We start from the raw sequence: 18,433 nt of genomic DNA, 5'->3' as shown, positions 1-18,433 counted from the left end.
TGGGTGGGGGTAGGCAAGAAGGTGGCAGCTCCAAGGACAGGGACACTGGAGCAGCTGAAGGGAATGTATCCCCCCTAGGGCAGACACCACATGACTGACCATGCCTTGCAGAAAGGGTGGGACAGGACTCAACTCACTCACACAAAAAGGGAGTAAGGAAACAAAGTAGGACTTAGTAGTCACCCATTCTCCATCCCCTATAGCTGTGGATTTCAATAGTGCAAGTCCTGAAAACAGAGCACTCATTCAAACACATGAAATTTTACTCATTTACCTTTTTGTTTGTTGGTTTTTCAGGGTTTGGTTTTCCTTTCTTTTGCTCTTTTATTCTTTTTCATCATTTTTCTTTGTTTTCTTGTTTGCTCTGTTATATTAACCTAAATCTATTAATTTTCTTTTACTCTTTAATTGGATCCTTCATCTAACTTTTTTCCTTTTTCTCATCTTCCTGTTATTTTTCAAATTTTACTGCTTTCATTTTTCCCTTTCCAATGCCTTCATTTTTATTAGTACCACTTACTATTAAGCATTAATTTCAGATACTTAGTTTATGCTATTATTATTGAATTATTTTCTATTGTTAATGGTTGTACAACTTTGTTCTATTGTTAATGCTGCATTTAGTAGACATTTAGTGTATGTCAATATTTGTTTTGTCTTTGTGTCTATAATGCTATTGAAGATCTCTCTTCTTCTGTTAAGGGTAGTACAGTGGCAGTTTTTATTGGCTATTATGGTATGTCAACATTCGGTTTGTCTTTGACCCTATTATTGTGGATGATCACCAGTGCGGGCATGTTGTGGCCCTTGATTGGATTTTACCTTATGCTAATATCTGGATTATCTTTGTGCTATCAACATTATTGTTGCTCCAAGAACTGGATGCTGGGCCAATTACACCTGCCTCCCAATATTAACTGAGGTGGTTGGACCAATGCAAAGGCCCATAGTTAGCCATGCCCTGAACACAGCCTGCAGCCAGGAGGCAGACCAAGAGTGCCATCTGAGTCTACAAGCAACCTTGCTCACTAGCAGACAACTGAACAAAGCATGGGGAAGAAGAGGGTCCAGCAATTTAACTCAGACAGGATTAATTAATACAAACAGGACTGCGAGGTTGCTATGATTTTGTGTTTCTACAACTGCTTGGCTTTTTCTTTTCTTTTCGTCTTCCTCTTCTTTCCTCTCTCCCCCCTTTGGTTATCTATTCTCTTTTTCCACTCTTTATTTCTATTCCTTTATCTTCCCCCTCTTTTATTTCTCCTTTCATCTGACTTATATGTCGGAGGTGTCTGTATGTGCGCAAAGAGAATAAGAATGAATCAGTGTTTTAATAGTACCTTTCACGGGCAAGTCAGGGTAACCTTCACCAAAATTGTGCACAGGGAATCCAAACATAAGCTAACTACCAACATATTACTGTAATACGTTCTAACACTTTCACAGCTTCCCCCAATCTCCAACTATAACATTCCCTCTGAATCCCTTCCTCCCGCTCCCACATTCTCAAATCCCCTCAACACTAGCCCTCACTTCAGCTATAAAATAATTCCAATAGAGTCAGATCATCTGTTTTTTATCTATTGCTATTTTTCTTTTTCCTTGTCATCATAATGAATTATCATCTTCATTTTTCCCTTCCAACCTCCTTCCTTCCTTCCTCTCTCCATGTCACAGTCTACCTGTTAGTAGCAGTATAATACACTCAGTATGTGCCACTGATAAAGGTAAAATTGTTTTTAAAAACACAAGTTTTAATGCATATGACTGATGTATGGTTGGATCTACTGATGTTGACATAACCTGTAAGGATTCTCTCCTTGCAATACAGCAACCAAGTCCAAGCCTATTAAACTGAGTAGTTCGAAGACGTAGATAAATACCAAAATGCAAGCAAAGCTAATATCATAGTACTGGTAAGCATACACTTACGAAATAGATCTTGATACTACTAATAAAATGTTTCCATTTTATCCCACATCCCCACCAACATTTTGGTATCTTCCCAAAAGAGTTAAAATCATATTACAGCGATACATGCATACCTATGTTTACAGCAGCACAATTTATAATATGTAGCTAGATCTTGGAAACAGCACATATGTCCATCAACAGATGAATGGATAAGGAAAAAGTGATATTTATATACAATGGAGTATAATGCTGCCATATAAAAAGATAAATTAGAGGCATCCGTAAGTAAATGGATGCAAACTTCAGTGTTACATGCATGACTGTCCCATCAGGTGCATTGTAACACTTCTCAGGAAGTCTTTGATTACAGTAACACAAAGAAAAGTGTTGATTTAGTATACCAGATGTCATCATATTATAGTTTCTTAAGGAAAATACTGAGATGGTGTAAAACATTTCTAATACAGCTATTTGTGTTACAGCAGCTGTAAACACACATTATATACACATTATATACACCACATGATATACACCACATTATATACACCAGCAATGGGGTACTTATAAGATTTCCATGTCAAAATTTAGAGAATTAATGATTGATAAACTATTAATGAATATAAATAAATTTCTTTTAATGTAATGAAATAAATTTGTTGATTACTGTAATGATTTTAAAAATTGGTATGAGCAGTATTAATATTTATATTTAGGCAGTAGTTATTTAAGTTCAAGCAATAAACTAGAGTTGGCCCATTTACAGATTTTTAAATTAATTTAATTTTATTAACTTTACTGTACAAGCCACCTGATGAGACAATTATGCACGTCCCACCAGAGGTTCAAGCCAGGAGAAATATGTTAATGAATATGCTAATTTGTTTCATTTGTCACACTAGTCTATCTTCATTGTAAAGCAAGTTTTTTGTAATTAGCTATTTCTTCTTTGTAAAAATCTTTTTGGTCTATGTCTTGTTCTCTGACTACCTTGAGGACAATGATACACAGTGTATTAACTGTTGTTATTCACCGATTATTTTGTTATAAAATTTGGTTTCATTTTTTCATAATAAAAAATTACTGCCACTCAAATTGACCCTTAACCCTCAGCCTAAAAATCAACAGAAAACAAGGCAACAAAATGCCTCCAAAAATCCCAGCTTTCCCAAAGCTGATCACAGGGCAACAACAGGAAGGAAATAAAAGATCAAATGGCTGAATTATATGATGTGGTAAAAGGGGGGAAAAAAAATCCAGAATAATAAAATCTTCATTTGAAAATGGGGAAAAAACAAGAACAAGAAACCCAGGAGATAAAAAATTAAACTGAAAGTATGGGCAGCAAAAGTGACCAATGTGAGGAAGAGTGTCAGAACTAGGAGACACAGCTGAGCCAAGATTGGGGAAAGAATTTAGCAAACAGATAACTCAGTCATACAGAACCCAAACAGTGATGATCAAAAATGACACATCATAGTCACAATCCCAGAAGTACAACATAAGGACAGAATCTTAAAAACACACAGAGAAAGGCAATACATCACTTATAAAGGTAAACCCATTAAAGTTACGGCAGACTTCTGAACACAAACCTTAAAGGCCAACATCGTGGAACATGTGAACTCTGCTGTGCCAATGCAGTCACTGTGTCAGACTTAGAACAAATCTGAATTATTTGTAAGTCTGGGACATACTGGGCAAGAAGCACATTTAATCCAAAAGAAACTTATGAACTAAAAATTCAAAGGATGGAAAACAAGGTTCCATGCAACAGGAGTCTGAAAGCAAGCAGAAGTAGCTATGCTATTTTCTGACAAAGTGAACTTCAAGCCAAAACTGATCAGAAGAGGCAAAGAAGGTCACTACATATTGGTTAAGGAACAGTACAACAGGAAAAGGTAAAAATTGTCATACTGGTGCACAAAACTGCATAAAATAACACTAATGTACATAAATGACCAGATAAGCATTGATGTGATTATAATGGAGGATCTTGATACCTCATTATCACAAATAGATCAACTAGAAAACAAATAAATAACTATCAGACTTAAACCACACTTAAATGAGAAACCCAAAGTATAAATAGTTTAAAGACAAAGTAAAAGATAGACAATTGGAAACATACAGAGCTTTTGCATATGAGAAGCAGACCTAGAGATGGAGGAATAGGGACTCAATTGGAAAGAAAGGGGATGAAAAAAGAATAAGATATGTTGTGTACATGTATCAACTCCCCACAAGGAATGTAATCATTAGGTACTGCAAACGTGTACTAATAAAAAATTTTAAAAACATGCGTAACACATACAGACTGAATTCAAAGAGCACTGTAACCTAAACCATCCCAGAGGTGGATGGACTTACTAACATGTTCAGTTGAGTATCTTTCAGGAACCTCTAATTCAATATGTCAATAACTAAAATTATTTCTGATCCCTATGGTTCTTCCCTCAAAACTGCTTTTCTGAGGGCCAGAGATTTGGCTCAGTGGTGCCACATCTGCCTCGCAAATGCAAGGTCCTGAGTTTGATCCCTGGTACTAAAAAATAGTTGCTTTTCCTCTATTTCTCATTTTAATGAATGGCATCATTGTTTGCTGAAGACAGAAACCCTTTCCTTACATTTAAAGAATTACCAAGTCACATACAGTATTCCACTTAAGAAGAGAGTTCTTGTCATTTGCAGTAGCTATGCTCTATAAATTTACCATGAATATGAAATTACCAAGTACCAAACTACAATTTGTGCAAACCAGTAAGTGTTACAAAAATTTTTTGAAGGATACAAAAATTTTTAGTGAGCAGGTATAACTGATAATACAGTATTTGTGCGTAGAAGGGTCAGTTCTATCTGATGAATCTTCTTCCATCTTTCTAATCCCATGTCTGGTATCGATGACTGTTCTATCCATTTTACATGAATCCTCATAACTTTATTGAAACTAGTTTTTGGCAAACTCACCAATAAGTCCATGCCGTCAAATCTGATGGTCACTTATCTGTCTCATCTTCCAACATTTCCTAATAATGCCATCAAATATTGCTACATTGGGGACACAGCTGACTACTCTATTATTTTTGAAATAATTTCTTCTCACAGCTTCTTTTTTGGGGGGGTGGGGGGGGAGGCTTTATTTCACTGTGGGAAGTGGACAGGGCAATAGGCAGGTGGGAGGGCTGGTGCTGGGCCGGGGCTGGGGGCAGGCCGCCCGGGGCTGTGGAAAAGAGAATCTGAGGCCTGACCCTGGGAACAGGGTGGGGGCAGGGAGCCAGTCTGGAGGAGCACCCCCCACACACACACACCCCCGGCCGCTCCCTCCCTCCGGGCCACACCTCACCGTCCTCAGCCTTCCGTAGGCCTGTCACTCCGTTCACAGTCCTTCCTGCCCCGGCCCGTGGGGAGGGGCTAGGCCAGCAGGCCAGCGGGCAGTGGACAGGGAGCCTGGGGGAGGAGGGACGGGGTGGGGCCCATGGTGTGAGGAGGGAGAGGCGGCCACCTGGGTGGTCAGTTCCTGGCAGGGATGACTACAGAGAGAGCCACAGCCCCCAGGGCAACAGGTCGCCCCAAACAGCCACTTCCATGGGATGGACCAGGCGCCCTTGCTGGGACACTTGGCAGGCAGCCGGCTGGGGTTGCCCAGCATCTTCTGGTACAGGGCAGTCTCTGTGCTCCGCTGTGCCGCATGCTTCTTCACCAGCTTTGAGAGCTCAGCGTGAATTGTCTTGTTGCAGGGCTCCAGCCTCAGTGCCGCCCGCAGGATGGGGATGGCCTCGCTGTACTCGCCCTGCTGCTCCAGCACCTTGCCCTTGCGGAAAAGCGCCTTGATGTTGTCGGGGTGGCACTCTAGCACCAGGCTGCAGGAGAGAAGGGCGGCGTGGCAGGGGTCCAGCTTGAGCTGTGAGGCGGCCAGGTTGTTGAGACACTTGACCTTCAGCTGCAGCAGCTGCTCCTCCTCCTCCTCGAAGGTCATGTCCACTTTGGCACTGGAGGTGATGGCCTTGATGGCCAGGTCGTAAGAGTTGGAGGCCAGCACGAAGTCCGCCCGCGGGTAGTGGGCGTTGCCACACTCATGCTTCTGGTTGCCCAGAGCCACGTGCTCCTGGCCAGTGAGCAGCTCCCGGTTGGGCCGGTCCACTGCCGTCTTCAGGGTCACCTCCAGGCACAGTGCCGCGTGCATGGGGATGTAGGGGCTCCTGCTGCCCTGAGGGCTGTAGCAATACTTGGAGTCGGCAGTGACCATGGCCGTCTCGCCCACGTCTATGAGGGGGACGCTGAGGTCCAGGGCCTGGATGACATCGCAGTCCCCCAGGGTGAAGGCCAGCTTGGGCTCCTTCTGCACCCACGTGCCGTTCTCCAGCGACATCTGCAGCTGCACCGTGACCACCTGGCCCTTGGTGGGGCAGCCCGAGCTGGGTGGGCCCGGGACCAGCATCTTCTTCCTCAGCAGCCTGTTCCCCAGAATGTCCAGCCACTCTTTGGGGGCCAGAGCTGGCGCAGCCACAGGCTCCACAGAGCCCAGGAACTCTCGGGCCAGCACCCCAGGCTGCTCAGCCTCCTCCACTGGGGACTGTCCCATGTCCTCGTGAAAGACCCTAGTTAGCAAGACAGAATCCATATTGCTGCTTGACCCACCTGCCTGCCCTTTAGGTGAATTCAGAAGGAGGAAGCTTAAAAACCTCCTCCCTTTTTATAAAACAAACACATTTTCTTTATCCAGTCTCCAGTTGATGGGCATTTGGGCTGTTTCCAAGTTTTAGCTATCACAAACTGTGCTGCTATGAACATGGGTGCACATATATCACTGTGGTATGATTCTTTTAATTCTGTGGGGAAGATCCCCAGCAGTGGAACAGTGGGGTCAAATGGGAGTTCTAGTCCTAGTTCTTTGAGGTATCTCCATAATGTTGTTTTTTAAATAAAATGGAGTACTACTCAGCCATAAAAAATGAGAAATTAGAGGCATTTATAGCTAAGTGGATGCACATTGAGGCAATACTCTTAAGTGAAATAAATAGGACACACATGAATAAATACTGAATAGTTTCTCTGGTGTGAGAAACTGAAAGTGTAAATAAGGACTAAAATGTATAATAGGTAATGTGAAATAGGAAGAAAAGGGGCAAAGGGGAAGGAAGTGGGAGGGCTGGGGGAAAGGATAGAAAGGAATGGCATTGATATGAGAAAATGGAAAAATAGGAACAAAATCTTTGTAAAGAGGAGTGGAGGGGTTGAAGGGAGGGCTGGGCAAGGATGAAAAATAAGAACCAAGAGAGATTATGTAAAGGTGCAAATTTCCAACGATGGATATCATTATATTGTATACCTAAAATGTACCTTAGAATGAATAATCGATAACGCAAAATAGGAAGAAAAGGTCCAAAGGGGTAGGGGTAGTGGGAGGGGCAGGGGAAAGGAAAGAAGGGAAAGGAAAAATGCTGAGAAATGGAAAAAATGGAAATAAAGTCTTTGTAAATAGGGAAGCGTGGAGGGCATGAAGGGAGGGCTAGGAATGCGGAAAAAATAAGAACCAAGATGCATTATGTAAAGGTACAATTCCCAGTGAGAAATGTAATTGTGTTGTATACCTACAATGTACCAATAAAAGAACTTAACAACAACAACAACAAAACCCTCCTCCCCTTAGAGAGTCTCTTAGAAACAACAATTTGGGCTGGGGATTTAGCTCAGTGGTTCCAGCGCCTGCCTCACAAGCGCAAGGTCCCAAGTTCGATCCCCGGTACCAAAAAAAGAAGAAACAACAATTAATCAACTATTGTTTTACAAATGTTCTAACAGCAGGACCTTCCACTTCTGTACCTTTTGCTTGCTTTACTAGTTCTATCCCATAGAGGGGCCTAGAAACTGTTGGCCTCAAAGGTGTATAAAACATGTTTGTCAACCCCAAGTCAAGGCTCGAGTCCGATGCTCGGCCTGGGTCCCGGCCGGTAATAAACTCCTGTGTGGATTTAATATCGGTCTCTGGTTGGTTCTCTCTCACTGGGTGTAACACTCGAGTGGTGGCAGCTCACTCAGGTCATCATCATCCTCTTCCTCCTCTTCCTCAGCATCTGCGTCCTCAACCCCGTCCAGCATCTCAAAATCCTCAAGTGGGGGAACCCCAGCAGGCAGTGGGGCAGCAGGCTCAGAGGGCTCCTCAGCACACGATGCCATGCTTCTGGGGGATGGGAACTGGCCCTCGGCTCCAGGACCCCCGCCTGGGGTCCTGCGCCCCCTCCCCACCCCCAGCCCTCTCCTCACAGCTTCTGTGACATGACAGTCCTCTTCCTTGTAGCCAATTTCTCTTCAGTTTTCTTTGCTTGTCTTCCTCAAATTGCTTCTGAAAGTTAAGAGTGCCAAGGCTAAAAACATCAACAGAAACAGGCATGGTTGATAAGCACATTTCACACAAAGCTGTAAATAGCTTTCAGTCAAACATGGCCAATTAACGATGTGCCTTTTCTCTTCTTGAAGAAATTCCATCAAAATGGTAAACAATTGTGAAGGGGCAACACCAAGAGGACAAGAAGAGAAAAAAGAAATACTACTGGTAAGATATTTCAAATTCTGGATGATATAATATAGATGGAGATGTGGCATCTGATTTAGTAGAACAAAGGAAGCTAGAATTTAAGATACTGTGGTGGGGACATTTTGATAATGAGATAATATGCCCTGCATATTCTAGAAAGCTCTAAACCTTGGAAGCATCAAGTACCAGAGGAGCATTTTATGATTTGGATCTGGAATGTCCACCAAATGTTCATGTTGAAGTCTTTGTCCACAATGCAGCAATATTCAATGGATTCTTAATCTGATGGCATTACTGGGAGATGGTGGACATCCCCCTCATCCCTTCCTGGCCACCATGAGGTGACCAGTTTTGTTTTGCCATGTACTACCTGCCATGATGTCTGGTTTCACCTTGGACTCAAAGTGATGGGGCCAAGGGACCATGGACTGTAACCTGTGAAACGATGAACAAAAATAAATCTTTCCTCCAAATAAATAAATGAACAAAAAAACTTTCCTTCTTAAGGTTAATTTTCCTATGTATTCTGTCAGTGTCAGAAAGGTGACTTACACAGAGGACTTATGCGGTAAGCCAGACTGAGGTCTGAAGTCTTTTCCCCTGGAACCACTCAGTCAGAGCACTATTCTATTCCTTTCTTCCTCCTGAAGAATATGAGAAATTTATTTTTTTTGAAAGATTGAAGCATGCAGGTTTTAGGCATTAGGGCACAGGGCAAAGAGGAAAGTGGCGCTGAACTGTCAGTTTGAAAACAGAAACATTAAGCAAAAATGTATAAACAATGGTACCCTCACACCTTGGGACAGTACTATTATTTACTAAGATCTATGTTTTTCTTTAGTAATAGAACATCCAAGTTTTAGCAAGGTACATACCAGATAAAAAGTGTTCTTCTCAGCCTTGATTACTGCTGGGTATGAGTTGAAGTGGTATACAACTTTCATTTGAGCCTTAAAGATAAAAGACATAATGCTCTCTAATTTCTTCCTTCCTTTGCCAACTGGTGGGAATGTTAATGTGATTAAAGGATCTAGAATAGCTACCCTAGACTGCAGTACAAGATACATATTGAAGGTGAAAAAAGTAGAAGCCTAGGAATCAGACATCTTCAAATCACCACATCAGTCCTTGACTGATGGCCCCATGAAAGAGGAATCCGTTTCTTGTTATGCTATACAAATCTTTATATTGTATAATCCTGGAAATATAGTGTTACTAGAAAACTGAGTATGTGTGGCTCAGCAGCAGTGCTGAGGGCACAGAAGTTTTGTGTCATTATCTGTTTGTTTCTTCTTTGTAGGAATGTTTTTGGTCTATGTCTTGTATTCTGAGTAACTACTTTGAAGATAATGATGCACAGTGTATTAACCATTGTTCTTCTCTTATGAAATTTGGTTTTCTTTTCATGAATAAAAAAAGAGATGTACAAGTAGAGCTCCAGTCTTTGCCTTCACCTTGGCCATCATTTGCAGTCTTCCAGCACAGATCCTTTGCCCGCCAGCACCAACTCTTCAGTCTTATGATGCAGACCCTTTGGCCTCCTTATTTGGACTTGCTGGGGACACTACAGTGAGCTGCAGGCCTTCAACTTGATTCTTCAGATCTCTACCTACACACAGATCTTTCACACTCTTCCTCATTTTACTCTGTGGGCGGCCATTGTAAGCCAATCTTGTAAATTCTTACATATTTGTATATCTTGCATTAAATCTGTTCCTCTAGTAAGAACTGACCGATACAGTGACTGAGTGGGATCCTCTCTTAAAATAAAACATGAAAAGAGCTGCAGATGTAGCTCAGTGCAAAGGTCTTGGGTCCAACTCCAGTGTTAGAAAACAAAAACCAATGCAGTCGTGATTGAAATCCCAACAGTATATTTCACAGAAAAGAATCCAAAAATTCATTTGGAACCAGAAGAGACCTAGAATAGCAAAAGCAATTCTAGGCAACAGACACATGATGGGGGTATCACAATCCCCAACTTGAAACTATACTACAAAGCTACTCTGATAAAAGCAGCATGGTACTGGCAAAGAAACAGACCCCAGGATCAGTGGAGTAGATTAGAAGATGCAGGGGCGGGGATTTAGCTCAGTGGTTTCGTCGCCTGCTGCGCAAGCACAACGACCCGAGTTCAATCCCTGGTACAAAAAAAAAAAAAAGATTAGAAGATGCAGACACAACTCCAGACATACTCAGCCACCTCATCTTTGACAAAGGAGCCAACCACCCTCACTGGAGGAAAGATAGCCTCTTTAATAAATGGTGCTGGAAAAACTGGATTTCAACCTGCCACAGATTAAAACTAGACCCATATCTTTCACCATGCACTAAACTAAAATCAAAGTGGATCAAAGATTTAAATATTAAAACAGAAACACTAAACTTGCTGGAAGTTAGGTTAGGTAGAAATCTTGAAAACATTGGCATAGGAAAAGACTATGAACAAAACCTCAGTAGCATGGGAACGAGCACAGAGAATCAGCAACTGGGATCTCATTTTATTAAAAAGCTTCTGCATTGCAAGAGTAACCACCAACAGAGTTAAGAGACAAACTACAATATGGGAAAAAATTTTTAGCAGCAGTACCTCAGACAAAGGTCTAGTATCTAGAATACATAAAGAACTGAAAAAAATCAGATCCTCCAAATATAAAGACTCAATTCAAAAATGGGCATCTGAAATCAACAGACATTTCTCAGACAAAGAAGTAAAAGCAGCAAATAAACATGAAAAAATGTTCAGCATCACTGGTCATTCGAGAGATGCAGATGAAAACAACACTGAGATTCCACTTCACCCCAGAAAGAATGGCTTCTATCAAGAAATCAACCAACAACAAATGTTGGCAGGGTTGTGGGGAGAAAGGAACACCTCTCCATTGTTGGTGGGGGTGCAGACTGGTGCAATCACCCTGGCGATCAATATGGAAATACCTCAAAAAACTAGGATTAGAGGTCCCATTTGACCCAGCTATTCCCCTGCTGAGTATCTTTCCAAAAGAATCATATCACAGCGATATATGTGCACCCATGTTTATAGTGACATAGTTTGTAATAGCTAAAACTTGGCAGCAGCCCAAGTGCCCATCAACTGGAAACTGGATAAAGATGATGTGGGGTTTTTTCATAAAATGGAGTACTACTCAGCCATAAAGAATGAGAAACTAGAGACATTTATAGCTAAATGGATGCACATTGAGGCCATACTCTTAAGTGAAATAAACAGGACACACATGTGTAAATACCAAATAGTTTCTCTGGTGTGAGAAACTGAAAGTGTAAATAAGGATCAAAATGTATAATTGATAGGGCCGGGGATTTAGCTCAGTGGTTCCACTGCCTGCCTCATAAGCCCAAGGTCCCGAGTTCAATCCCCAGTACCAAAAAAAAAAAAAAATGTATAATTGATAATGTGAAATAGGTAGGAAAGCTCTAAAGGGGTAGGGGAAGTGGGAGGGGTAGGGAAAAGGAAAGAAGGGAAAGGAAAAATATGAGAAAAGGAAAAAATGGAAACAAAGTCTTTGTAAATAGGGAGGGCAGGGGAATGGAGAAAAGAACCAAGATACATCATGTAAAGGTACAAGTTTGCAATGATGAATGTAACTGTATTGTATGCCTAAAATGTACCAATAAACTTAATGGAAAAAAATAAAAAAGAAGAGGCAAGGGGAGAAGAGACAAAGCGGGGGGGGAGGGGAGGGGAGGGGCCTAAGTTTCACAATTTATATAATAAATAACTGGGTGCTAGGGGTACGGTTATCTGATAGTACTCACCTAGCATGCATGAGACCCTGGACTAAATCCTTCACACATAACCCCCCCACACACACACACACAGCAAAAAAAACAAAAAACCCCTCAAAATTGATCATGGACTACACTATAAAATGTTACTATATAACTTTAGTTGTAGTTTTACATTGTTTTGGAAACAACCAAGATATTCTTCAGTGGGTGATTGGTTAAACAAAGTATGGTACATTGATACCAGGATATTACTCAAGAATAACAAAATCAATAAACTACTGATACATTTAACAATCCAAAGAATTGCACTGGAAAAAAAAGAACACAATCCCCAAAGGTTACATACTGTATGATTCTCTTTATATAATATTCTTGAAATGACAAAATTATAGAAATATCATGAGAATATGTAATTATGAGTATAATACATGAGGAATTCTTGTAGTTATGGAAATGTTCTGCATCTTGGCTGTATTGACATTAATGTCCTGACTGTAATATTGTAGTGTTTTGTAACATTGAGGGAAACTGGGTAAAGGCACACGGGTTCTCTCTGCATGATTTACAAATACATGCAAATCTACAATTGCTCAAAAAGTTCCACTTTTAAAAAGACTTCAAAGTAGAAAGAGGTAACAAAAGGCAAATTATTATTTCTGCCTGGAAAGGTTTTGTACTACATAGTACAAAATGATAATTTTATTGCTTACCTTCTATTCTATATGTTAGGTTTTGATGGACAGCAAAAAAAATGATTTGAATAAAACAGTAATACTGAATAACTATAATAGAGCTGGCTAAATTTAACATAATATGTAAATTTTTTCATTTTAAAATCTGATAATATAAAGTGGCATTTCTTGTTACTGCATGCCAGTAAAATGTTTCTATTCTTATATTTCAGACAGCTTGCATGCAAGAACATTTTGCCTCTTAAGAACTACCTTATAATGGACTTCTATATTAAATTTCCTCTAGCGATGCCTCATGACATCGCTGATCCTAGTTAATCTTATAAACATTCTCCTCAGTGTCAACAGAAAGTACATTGAAATAACCATCTGTTGGAGGCTGAAATCTTAACTCTCTCTATGAAAATGAGTAGCTAGACACTTTTAATTTAGGGGAGTTGAGGAAGCAAATGCACACAAATATCATTTGGTATCTGTGATCATGGCCAATTTGCTAAGCATCTCTGAGTTTCTTTTTTTATATATAAAATATAGGTGCTATGATAAATGACAAAATAAGAATAGAAGTAGTTAATATCTATAGAAGTCATTAATTTAATAAAGTATATTTTAATAATAACATATTTCTATGTGAAGGCATAAATAAAATAATATAGCATGAGTAGAAACTACAAAACGCTACTCTTTAAAATCTCTTGAAGCAAAGAAAGTTTATTTTGAGGAAGAGGACCAGAAAGATTGCTGGAGCTATCTCTACAAAGTAACAAAATTAGAGTAAAATCATATAGAGGTATTTGAAAACCATTACTGCATTATGATACCTGTGTCATGGCTCACCCCTGATGGTGCTGAAGAGTAGCTTTCACAGTCATTATGCGAGGAGATACCAAGTCCTGGAGCTAAGCAAAAGAGTGAAAATGCCAGGGTTCAAATCCTAGATGTAAGATATTGGTTAATTTATTTTATGTCTCTAAATTTGAATTTTTTCATCCATAAAATGGGGCAATAATATTATAAATAAAGTACTTTGTACAAAACTTTTCATAGAGTCAGAGCACAACAAATGTTATACATTAAATTGTGATCAATACAATTGGTTCAAGGTGATACTGAGGCAACATTTTAAATATCTCCCCTGACAAGGTTAATAAAAATCATGGGAGGCATCACAATTCCAAACTTAAAGTTACATTACAAAGCTGCAGTGATAAAAACAGCATGGTAATGGCACAAAACCATAATGAGTTTTATAGAATGGGAAAAAACTTTTGTCAGCTGTTCTTCAGGCAGAGGACCTAGAATATATAAAGAATTCAAAAAAAAATTAGAGCACCAAAATAGGCAACTGAGATAAACAGAAACTTTTTACAGAAGTACAAATGGCCAATAAACACGCTAAGAAATCATTGGCGTCACTGCCCATTAGACAAATGCAAGTTAAAACAACACTGAGGTTCCATGTTAGCACAAAAACAATGGCCATCATCAAGAAATCAAATAATAACAAATGCTGGTGAGGCTGCAGGGGAAAAGAAACTCTTCTATATTGTAAGTGGGAATGTCAACTACTATAAGCACCTTGGAAATCAGTAGAGAAATTTCTCAAAAACAAAAACTAGAAATTCTATTTGACCCAGCTTTTCCATGTTCATAGCAGCACAATTCAAAATACCTAAATCTTGGAAGTGACTTATATGTCCATCAACAGATGAATGCATAAAGAAAATGTGGCATTTGTATACAACAGAATACTACTCTGCCATAAAGAAAAATGTGCGTCATTTGTAGGAAAATGGATGCACACGAAGGCCACAATGTTAAGTGAAATAAATTAAACACACGGCTTAAAAATCATACTATTTCTCTTTTATGAGAAACCCAGATTAAAAGAGCAAAATAAAAGATAGATAATAGGAACTAGGGAGATAGATCTTTCTCAAATGGGAAGGGGATGGAGAGAGAGGAGGAGGGGGAAGGAAGGGGAGGGAAAGGGGATGAAAAAGGGAATGAAGATGTGTTATGTGCGTGTACCAACTCCATACAAAGAATGTAAACACTATGAACTGAATACATATATTAATAAAAATAGAAATCATTTAAAATTCAAATAGAATCAAAGCATAAGGCTATTAAAATTTAATTTAAGTAATTGAAATAGTTAGCATGATGGTTTGCCTGAATAAGTCATCATCCTAAGAAAGTGCTATAAGTTCAATCCCCGGTACCAAAAAAAAAAAAAGAAAGCACTATGCACTCTGGCACATAAATATCTAATGAAAGAGTCATAATTGCCTAGTTAGTACATTGATGGCAGTCTTCAAGTATAAACCTAAAGTTATGATATTTTAATAATCATCTTTACATTCATGGACAAGTCATGAAAAATAAACAGATTTAAGAAATATTTATCCTATCAAGAACACTAGTCAATTCATGGAAATAGTTAATAAGAATTTTACACACATAAATTTATCACCCTAATACTCAAATAGCTTATATGAAATACATAAAGATGAGACATTAGGTCTTCTAATATTAAAACATTTGGGTACAGGAAGGAGAAATTAACTAAGAAATTCTATAATTGTAAGTAACAGCTGCACAGTCAATATTTAATCACTATATTGTGAGACAGTTCAGTAGTGAAAGACAGGATTAACATATTGCTTTAAAACATTCCATTACTTTTGGCATCTGTTTACTGATAATAAAAGACACAGCTGTTCTAAAGGATACACACTAACAGGTGTAAAGTGCCAATTTGGCATTTTACATAAAAGTTACTCCTCACTTCCTGTTGGAATACTCCAAAATTATACTGACCCATAGCTACCAATAACATAAAGGTTTTTATATTAATTTGGATTATTCTAGTCATTAAGGAAAAGATATGCTTCTTTCTCCATGAACTCAGAGTTTTCTAAACAATACACATCCTGAACTACTTATAATTTTCCTTGATGTTTTCCATAAAAGTGGTCGCATTTGAACAGTTTCTTTTGCAACTGCTCTACAACAACTTTTGTGCAATTGTAAGATAATTACAAAGTCAATATATGTGAAAATATTAAAGAATTGATAGAATATTGTAAAATGTTTTAATTTAGCCATTATATTTACTTTTAATATATAACACTTAGAGAAGAAGTCAAGGGAAAATATCAAAGGAGTCCAAAGTGTTTCAGTCATTTTCTTTTCTTTTCCAAAGATAAAGACATTTGTTAAATTAGTTTTAGAAAAACAAATTCATTGACATGTCCATTTAAAGAGTCTTTGAGACTGTCTATGCTTTGGCAGAATACATGAGGAAAAACATGTAATCTATATATTCTTTGCTTATTCGAGATTAAAGCATTCAGGTCTTCCAGTAGTTTCTTTTCTGTTTTAGCTTAGGTATAGATGATTTTAAATTTTAGAAAAATGCACTTTGGCAGTACAGGGGCCTCAGTCAGGTCATTATGTCACAACAGTATTTCTGATCCTTCTGGAAACTAACTATATTAATGGAAATTCTATTTGTTGCTTAAGGATTTTTTTTAGGGGGAGGGATGGAGATGCTGGGGATTAAATGCAGGGTCTTATAGATACCAAGGCAGGTAGACTCTACCACCAAACTATAACCGCAGCCTCTGTTCCTTAAGTTTTGAAAAGAAGCATAAAAGGTATTTTTATATTTAAAAATCAAGGAAAATATGAATTTTATTATGAAATCTAAAAAGGATTGTTTGCAATGTAGTAAAAATGATGTTACTTCAGAAACCTACCATAGATTTACATGATTGTCTGGTTTTTAATCAAATATAGTCTACATATATATATACATATATAAATATGTGTACATAATACAAAATCATATGATATAAAAATTCATGAGTTCTACAGACTTTAAAAATCTCTCAGCCTTCATAAATTTTATTACTATATGTAACCATTTATCCAAACTACTTTAATCTTTATCTTATTTAATTAAAACAGTATGTCAGAATGTTGATCAAGAAAAAAGTTTATTATTTAAAATTATGTACATGTTTGGTGTACCAACTTACAAAAAGTATAGTACATATTTTTAAAGACTTTTAAGCTCTTTTCCAAACCATTTAAAATTGTGAGTTATTGCTACAACTGGATATACATGTATATTCTAGTAATTACATATGTTTTATATTTCTAAGATGTTCATATGAAAACTTGCACCAACCAACTGGTATTATTAAAAAGAAACAGTTGAGGTAACTATAGAAGAAAAATTAGGAGTAGAAAGAAATAAATAGAAGCTTTGTTAGAAAACTGAGATTTTTAAAGCAATGTGTGCTAAAGAATGAAGCAATTCATATAATTCAGGGAGATAAAGGCAAAAATGGCAACCAAAAGATAACATGAACTGTCAGTTCATTAAAGATAGCAAGAATAGCAGTTTAATGCCCCTTTAAAACCCAATTTTAAAAAAACAGACCTTAAAGTAATTACAAAATAGATTTTTCTAATAAAGCAAAATTTCTGTTATAAACTTGGTCAAATTTCTGTATCAAACATAAATATAGTCAGAATCACGAGATACTGGCATAGTGTTTTTTTAATATCATATAGCACTTCAATACAGTCCGATAATCCCTAACAAATTACAACTGTAGTTCAAAAACTTTAGAAAGAGAAGAAGTTAAACATCTTCTAAAATTTAGTAATCTTAATGCATGTACCCCCTGCTTCAATCTCAAAAGCTGACATTATTGGGCCAGGGATTTAGCTCAGAGGGACAGCACCTGCCTGGCAATCATGAGTCCTGAGTTTGATCCCTGGTACCAAAAAAAAACCAAAAGAATTGACTTTACTTCCTCATAAAATTGGTAACAAATACATAATTACAACCCTACGTTCAAATACATTTTAATAAGGTAGCATGATAAGAGTGGCAAAGCTCAGCTTTTGTGTTGTATAAAACAACTTCAAAAACCCCAGGGTATTGTTAGGAATTCCTAAAGTCAAGATGTGCTTGTCCATCTGGTAAATTCTGGGGACATAACAGTCTCCTTTTTTCCACCTCCTACTATGCAATATTTCTTTAGATAGAGCAGAGTTCACCATGTACATTCTTTAGTTTCCAAAGATTGAGATAAATCTTTGCATCAATATGTAAACCCACAGAGTAAGAATAGGTAGGGAATTTCCTTGTAAAAATATATACAAGTTTAACTAACTTAGAGAGAGGGTTGAAGGGAGAGAAAATATAGACCTTGGATAATTCCTTTTTTTTTTTTGCTATCAGAGTACACAGTCCAAAATCTTATAATAGTACATTTGGTTAGGAAAGTATAGTTCTACATGTCATTCTAAGGAAACTACTCAGGCAAGGACAATGGAACTTCTATTTGTGATTCAAGATTTTATGATAATATGAACCCAAAACAAAAGCACAATAAAGAAATGACTATGCTAAAATAAAATGGAAGGAAAGCATAAAGATTATAGCAGAATAAATGAGAAGGAGACTAGAAAGGCAACTGAAAAGATAAACAGAGTTATTTTGACAAGTTAAAATTGACAAACC

General features: G+C 38.1%; 1 pseudogene across 1 annotated transcript; it reads right to left on the bottom strand.

The window, feature by feature from the left end:
• Positions 1-5,289: 5,289 nt before the first annotated feature.
• LOC147828435 (peptidyl-prolyl cis-trans isomerase FKBP8-like) lies at positions 5,290-16,604 on the bottom strand (annotated as a pseudogene). Its single transcript, XR_015450812.1, has 2 exons — positions 7,928-16,604; positions 5,290-6,509 (listed from the first exon to the last, which is right to left on the bottom strand). The product of XR_015450812.1 is annotated as a peptidyl-prolyl cis-trans isomerase FKBP8-like (transcript).
• Between the last annotated feature and the right edge of the window lie 1,829 nt (positions 16,605-18,433).

Source organism: Heterocephalus glaber, unplaced genomic scaffold (genome assembly GCF_053883595.1).
Source record: "Heterocephalus glaber isolate CG9 unplaced genomic scaffold, H.glaber_assembly_v1.0 deba00001078, whole genome shotgun sequence".
Lineage (NCBI taxonomy): Eukaryota > Metazoa > Chordata > Mammalia > Rodentia > Bathyergidae > Heterocephalus > Heterocephalus glaber.
This window is presented reverse-complemented; position numbering and strand designations above follow the sequence as displayed.